The 8,253-nt window shown below is 30.9% G+C and overlaps 2 non-coding genes across 2 annotated transcripts; both read right to left on the bottom strand.

Moving 5' to 3' along the window:
• Positions 1–3,743: 3,743 nt before the first annotated feature.
• Positions 3,744–3,849, bottom strand: LOC126026702 (U6 spliceosomal RNA). Its single transcript, XR_007501924.1, has one exon. It is a non-coding gene; the product is annotated as a U6 spliceosomal RNA (small nuclear RNA).
• A 3,008-nt stretch (positions 3,850–6,857) lies between these two features.
• On the bottom strand, positions 6,858–6,964 carry LOC126026670 (U6 spliceosomal RNA). Its single transcript, XR_007501893.1, has one exon. It is a non-coding gene; the product is annotated as a U6 spliceosomal RNA (small nuclear RNA).
• Positions 6,965–8,253: the final 1,289 nt, after the last annotated feature.

The raw sequence follows: 8,253 nt of genomic DNA, 5'->3' as shown, positions 1-8,253 counted from the left end.
CACTATTTATTAACAAGAACACTTTTGCTTTATTATTTCAGTAAGTAAATAATGTAGACTTTATTTTTAATTTTATAATTTGCATTGCTAGGACCACATTAAAACTTAACAATAAATATTCTATAGCTACCATAATTCTTTCAAACATTTTCATTCATATATATATTAGTGCATATGCATCCCTTATATATATAAGTACCTAACATTTTCATTGATGATATTTTAAAAGATTTATTACTAAGCATTATAAATTTTAAGTATACTTACAATATCCTTATAATTTTGGTGTGTTTCTCAATCAAGGTCATTTGGCTAGTTTGAAAGTCCTCTGAATGTCAAAACTTCACAGGTGAAAACCAACCAATGAAATAGGGACAATAGATGGTGGATTTGGATATTTTAGAAACATTACTTTAGAATAATAGCAGTTACACTTTTAGAAATTAATGTTATAATAATTTCTCATATAATTTACACAGTAGACTCATTGAGTTATATTAATAAATGTTTCCCATGGTAGACTCATATTACTTTTTTAATACCAATATGGGAAGAATATATGGCTCATGTCCATATATTCACTTAAACAATAATTTAAAAATCTGCATTTATTTAACCGCTGTTTTACCTACACAGCATTCAGTGAAACTAGGACCCACTGCCATTATCTAACCAATTGTATCAAAAAGGTCAATTCGAGGCCCAGAATATACAATGCAATAAAGCCCTCTGATTCTGGTAAAGTCCAGGACTGGTTTATGATGCTTGAGGGCCATGGGCCATTGCCATTGGGCCATGCTTAGAGAACAGCAGGTGACTTCAGTGATGGGGAACCAAGCCATTCTGGATCATTTCACAATGAAATCATGCTTTGATTCACCATTAACCTTGTGCTGTTTCTCTATATTCCTAATATCATAATAAGACATTCTATATTATGTTTTCTTAATTTGAATTCCTTTTTAATATGAATACTGTGATAAAACATCAATCTTCATTGATAATACTATATATATGTATAATGTAGAAGAATTACTAGAACTTGAAGCTTAAATACCTGTGGAATAATGACCAAATTATGTTTTTATTTGGAAAAATTAAAGATTTTGTTTAACAGTTGTTAACTTTTTCAATTTGATTTCTAAAAATGCAGTGCATTTTAGCAGATACAAAATTGGAAATTTTGTAATATATTAGAACTTTGAAATTGTTGAGTATTGAGTGACTGTTTGCCTGAAAATATAAGTTCTGAGGTTGATGTACTGGAGATCTGCAATATACATGACTTTTTGAAACATTTTGTTTATTTCAGCTTTTATCAAGAATGATATGTGAAGCTATAAAATTCAAACTTGTGGAGAAAAAAGAAATTACCTCAGTATTAGCTCTTATATACTAACTCAATCAGTAACATATATAAAGATACCAAAACAGACAGACATTTCTGATCTTTTCTGTTTAGACTTGGTTGTCCAATTCACTGCTTAAGAGCTTTGACTTGGGGATTATCTAATTAAGACCTTGTAGTCACTATTTTTCAACTAGATACATTTGTACAAGTTATATTAGAAAGTTATATAAAATTTTTTGTTGTTAGCCTCAAGTGGCTAAAAATTAAAGGTGATTAAGAAGGTTCAGACTGAGTAAATTATTTGAAAAATTGTTAAGTTAGTACAAAGTATATTATAATAATAAATTAAAATTTAATAGTAATGATATTAAACATTCAAAATTAAGAATCTTTCAAGGACTTATCCAGTGTTACCTCTGAATAATTGTTAATTATAGCTCTGGGTCAACAAATGCAATTCTGGTCCTTTGTTTAGAGTTACCTTATCAAAATAAATGAATGAAATATTCCTTTCAAAACACAAGAAGAGCATTTTATAGTAAAGCTTCAAAAAACTCTAGAACACAAATATTTTAGGTGCTTATATTTATTTATAGTTTTGCATTTCCCTATAACATTGAACTAATCCAAGTCCAGAATATTTCTCCCATCATTAATATTATTCTTCCAATACCCAGTTGCTTCTAAAGAGAAATGTTTAAAGCAATAGGTATCTGTCATATATGTTGTTGTTAAAACTGAAAGTATTAAATATTTCACCTCACAATTTTTCTAATAAACATGTTAACATGGCAGTATTTTTACTCTAAGATTTTCTTCCTTTCTACCTCTCAAATAAGGCATCATTCATATGTGTTATTACTGCCAAATGGCTTGTCTGTACTTGGTTGATAATCATTCTAAAATCTCCATTTATAGCCCATTAATGTCATTTTCTTTAGTACATGTAATATCAGAGCAGGACATATGAATAGGATTACATTGTTCAGCTCCTAGCATCTTTCAGTCGTTTCCTTTGCTACAAATGAAACATATTCCTTCTGAGGCTTAAATCTTATTTTAAAGATAATTTGAGCTAAATTTTGTAAAAAAGTCATATTCTAATTCCAACATATAATGTATTCAGGAAGTATTTTTGTTAATTTCTTTAAAAATTTGGAGTTGTTTGCTATGCACCAAAGGAAAATAACAAGTTTCAACTTTCTTGTTTTTGTTTTTCTGTTTTGGAGTAATAAGTATGAGTTCTAGTTCAAGTCATGAGTCTAGGTGGGATGCCAGGACTATATCCTAGATTGGCCAAAGTCAAGAACTTTACCTTCTGTATTATAGTTCTGGTCCCCATGAGGTCAAAATTCTAAAATACAACTAAAAATGTTACGAATCTGAATAGAAGTGATAGTCTAGACAGAGGGTTTTATACTTTATTGACATAGCTTTTATTCCATTTATTCTAAACAGTAAGTCAGGGGTATTTTTATTCTTCATTTTTAGACTTTTAGATTTAAGGAACAAAAAATTAATCTAACTAATATACTAATTTAAATAAGTGTGTGAGTTACTTGGTTTACATTAATAAGTAACCATTTTATTCAAGAGAAATAAAATCTTTGGTTGAAATAATGTATCTAGAACAAATCTTTTTTTTCCAACTGTATTATGGGTTCATTATCTGTGATATGTGCAAACAATTTAACTGTATTTTAAATCTCTAGATGCACATTTACAATTACAATAGACTAACTGAGCACTTTCAATGTGCCCAGCATGCTATGAAGTTTACATGAATAAATTCCTTTTATCTTCACAATTTCACCAGGAAGTAGACACTAATATGACCTCATTTATAAAAAAAAAAAAGCATTGTACAAAGAACTAAGCAAAGTGCCTCATAATATCTACTTTCAGTAAATACCATAGAAAAATATATTCTTGAAAAGATAATCTTATTCAAAGTAATAATATTTGATTGAATCTTAAACTTAATTTTAAAAATTTATTTATGTGATAATTTTATTGCTAAATGAATTTCTATGTTAAATAAAATCTAGCGTTCTAATTGTACATAGCTTAGGGATATTTCTAGCTGAGTTAAATTTTTTTAATTGGAATTTATATAAATGACAAAATTCTATGCTGACAATAAAAGGCATTATCATTAGAATTCTGTGGCTTAAAGACCTGTAGGTACCTAGTAAATTATGTTAATTGAAGGCTAAAAAGATGCTAAAAATGCCTAGCTAATGAGAAAATACAATAATTCTTAGTTTTAATAAAAATAGTCATTACAGAAGCACCATGAACTTTATAGTCACTGAAGTCTGTTTTTTCTTTGTATATATATTTAAATACATATTAATAAATATATTTTTGCTGCATCCACACCTTTTGTTAAAAAAATATGGAACGCTTCACGAATTTGCATGTCATCCTTGCGCAGGGGCCATGCTAATCTTCTATGTATCGTTCCAATTTAGTATATGTACTGCAGAAGCGAGCACTCACACCTTTTTTGTTTATTTTTTGTTTGTTTGTTTGGGGGCCATGCCTGGTAGTGATCAGGGTTTGCTTTTGATTCTGTGTTAATGGATTACTCCTGCAGTATTAGGGAACACTACATCTGCTGAGAACTGAACTCAGGTCCCTCACTTGAAAAGCATGTGCCCTAATTACTGTCATTCCAGGTCTCCTAATGGAATAGTCCAGGTCATTGTTTGGGGAGTTTAGAATTAAAAAGAAAATCGGCTTTAAAAGATATTCTCTACTGTTCCTCTTACAAATAATGTCAAACAGAAGAAGACATATTTAACAAATAATTTATTTAAATTAACTTTAAAATACATTGGGTATCTTAAAAGGTGTTATTACTGTTATATCATTGTTATACTTTAATTATTTGTGAGTTATTTGCAACTGATATATGATGTTGATCAAAATATTAGCATTAGCATCTAGATAGACACAGCTAAATAAGCAAATAAAAGAATCAATAATTTTCTAAATAATTTTCAGTTAGAACACAAAATATATCTATAACTATAAGAATCAAGCCTTGGGAAAAACATAGGCTAACTATTTCATTTATTGAGACTAAGCTTTAAATCTTAAAGTATCTTAAGTTGCTTTTCACATGTAAGAGAAAAGAATACTTTGGGGCTTCAGAATAAGTAGAGAAATTAAAAAGTTTGCTTTTATTATTTGTAAACTAATTCTATTTATTTAACACAATCTATGTGACTCAATTGAGTATAGTCTAAATGGTTTTAAATTTGGGCTTATCCAACTGAAGTAATTGATTCAAATATTATAATGTTCAAGTTTGCATATAAATGGTAGGTTAATTTATGGATTAAAGAGAAATTATTAGTCTAACAACATAGAGATTATAAAGAATATTTTCTGTCTTTTGAAGTTAAATTTCACCACTATTCAACTTCTTTCACTGGTTTATAGAAACCTGTAGTTTTGGTCTTTACTGCATTTTGGGAATGGAATATTTGATCTATTTGTATGTATATCATGATGTTTTAAAGAAGACATGTTAGTTCAATTACTGCTTTTTTATAGTAGAAAATTACTTGTAATATGTTCTCAGGTCCTGTAGGAACATATTTTCTCCTCAAATACTTAAATATGGACTCAAACATAACATAGGTTTTAAAGTATTGTTTCCCAGTTAAGAAAGCAAACACATTGCTATTATGAAAATCACAAAGTTGTTGAAAGTGATTGAATTAGTGAAGTCTAGTGGGTGAAAACTTATTTAAGGGGAATTAAAATAAAATTAGGCAGTGAAATTGAGTATTTCTATTTCAAATGTGCATATTCCCCTATTAAATTATATTGAGTCAAGTTATTCTAAGCTTTGGGGATTTTCTGTTTGCTTATTTCCCGAATATAATTCAATTACTGTAGTAGCAGAATCTTAGTGGACTCCAGAGAAGTAAAAGTCTAATTAGTTACATAAAAGGTTAGAATGATACTTGTTAAAGTTCTTCAGGCATTTTAACTTCACTAACTTATTCTTAGCTCTCTATAAACATAGCACATGATTAAAGCACATTTCAAAGTGTCCAACTTTCTTTCTTTTGTGGTGACATCATTACTATTAAAAGATAAATTGAAAATTGAATGTGCACTAACTTTTTTTTTGCAATATCACTATTTTCCATGGTTTCTTTCAAAGATAATGGATAGTCCCTGAAGTAATATCTATCCAGTTATCTAGATCATTTTCTTATAAACATTTGAGGAAGAATAGAATAGGTATCTCTGGTGGGAAATATATTTCACTTTAGAAGTACACATCTGTCTCTTTCCCTCCCTTTGCCTCTAGCTTCATATTAAATAAGGATTTTTTTCCTTACTATTTTTAAGATTATGTTTTAAAGTTAATGCATAGTTTTTTTCTAATAACACTGGGCATATAGCAAAGATTATATGTCTTTCTGTATATTCCATTATCATTCTTCCCTTATATGAGGTTAGAAATTGCTACTTCCAAATGTTAACTAATCTTAATCACCTTTTGTCCCAATTAGTTGCTCCTTAAAGAAAAGTTACAGAGAAAAAAGCAAGTTCTTTACTATGAATGACGTGGGGATTTTAAATGAAAAGTAAAGAGAATATTTTCTAAATGATTTTAGACTATATTGTATATATTAAACTCAGAGAATACAATGGAATTAATAAGTTGTGTCAAGTTAGTAAAATATTCCATAGGTTCTCATAATGTCTGTAATGTATACTTTGCATTTTATCTAAAAATTAATTCATAATATCCAAAATAAAAGTTGTTTTTGAAATGTTTAAGACTTTAAGTAATCAAATGCAAATGAGCAATTTTATAGATAACAGAGGGTTTGTTGGGCTTATATATAGTTCATCATATTGCAGTGATAATTAAATCCGGTCTATTAAGCAACTATATATTTTGTATGTTTTTATTAAGGAAATATTTCATTGTATTTTATCAGTGTTTATAATATACCAGTATGGTTCATTTTTTTTCATTTACTTAGGTAAGAAGATGATAAATATATTACAGTATATATTATATGCTGAGTTATTCAGATCATTCCCTATTAAATTCAGATCTCTTTCCAAAAGTTTTGAAAATACATCTTTAAATTATTTTCTAACCCAGCCATTATGTAGTAAGGAAATTTCAGATCTAATTTCTAATTTTAGATTTGTTGAAGCTTTGAGGTTTACAATACAGGTTCCTTTGCTGTACAAATATTTCTCTTCTACCAGGGCCGGTGAGGTGGAGCTAGAGGTAAGGTGTCTGCCTTGCAAGCGCTAGCCAAGGAAGGACTGCGGTTCAATCCCCCGGTGTCCCATGTGGTCCCCCCAAGCCAGGGGCAATTTCTGAGCGCTTAGCTAGGAGTAACCCGTGAGGATCAAATGGGTGTGGCCCAAATCCCCCCACTCAAAAAAAAAAATATATATATATATATATTACTCTTCTACCATCAACATTAAGTAACAACTTGCAGGTTTTTTTTTTTTTAATATGGAACGTTTCACGTATTTGCGTGTCATCCTTGCGCAGGGGCCATGCTAATTTTCTCTGTATCGTTTCAATTTTAGTATATGTGCTGCCAAAGCGAGCACCAACTTGCAGGTTTTAATAACTTCTACTCTAGACCAAAAGGACTATATATGTACTGGAAGATACTAGAAAATATTATATATACTGGAGGATACTGGAAAATATATATATAAAATTCATATATATATAAATTCTTTTAAGAACTTAAGCTTAAGCTTCTGGGGCCAGAGAGCACAGAGGTAGGGTGTTTGCCTTGCACACGGCTGACTTTGGTTCAATCCCAGGAGTCCCATATGTTCCTCCAAAGCCAGGGGCGATTTCTGAGCCCATAGTCCTGAGTAACCCCTAAGCGTCACTGGGCGTTGCCCAAAAACAAACATAAAATAATATATTTAAAAACTGTTAAACTTCTGATCACTCTGTGAAAACTTAAACATGTATTTATGGACTTCATTGGACTTCCATTTTCTCCATAGAAAAATACTCTAGCAGAAAGATTTGGTACAAATGAGAGGATGATTGCTATCACAGTTGAGAAAGTCAGAAACAAATGTTTTTGTTTGTTTTTGTTTTGGGGCCACACCAAGAGGTTCTCAGGGGTTAGTCCTGACTCTTCGCTCAGAAATCACTCCTGGCAAGGTCGGGGGACTATATGGGATCCGGGGATGGAACCTGAGTCTGTTCCGGGTTGACGGCGTGCAAGGCAAATGCCCTACCTCTGTGCTATAGCTCTGGTCAAAACAAATGTTTCTGGAATTAAAAAATAAAAGTTTTGTTTTAATATATTTTGTTTTGTTTGGGAACCACAACCCCATGATGCTCAAGACCAATTACTTGCTTGGGTCACTAATGGGGATGTAGCATTTGGGCATAATAAACATCTGCGAAGTTGTATGGACCAGGACCTGTAGGATGTGATGGAGGTAGAAGTAGCAAAATATTCTGTTAGTGTGTAAAAATTTCTTCAAGTCATTTTTGGGGAAAGGGTGTCACAGAACAGGTTACTTCTGGATCTGTGCTCAAAAATTATTCCTGGCATTCTCAGGGGACCATCTGGGATGCCAAAGATCGAACCCAGGTCTGCCACAAGCAAAGACAATGCCACATGCAATGTGCTATCACTCCGTCCCTCTGTAAGGCTTTTAATTATATTTTAGACCAACGTGACCCATCCAGAGAGATACTGGAAGAGACACCTAAGTAGGTTTGCTCAAAGTTTCAAATACTCAGGACTGTAAGTGAATGACAAGAAATATTGATAAGTAAAAACATAACCATGAGTCAACATCTCTGGTGAAGCAAATGCATGTTTAAAGTCCTTAACAGAGTGTTAAGTGGGATCAGAGAGACA

This window comes from Suncus etruscus, chromosome 13 (assembly GCF_024139225.1).
Source record: "Suncus etruscus isolate mSunEtr1 chromosome 13, mSunEtr1.pri.cur, whole genome shotgun sequence".
NCBI classification, from domain to species: domain Eukaryota; kingdom Metazoa; phylum Chordata; class Mammalia; order Eulipotyphla; family Soricidae; genus Suncus; species Suncus etruscus.
The sequence above is the reverse complement of the archived record's forward strand: the minus strand, read 5'-3'. Positions and strand labels throughout refer to the sequence as shown.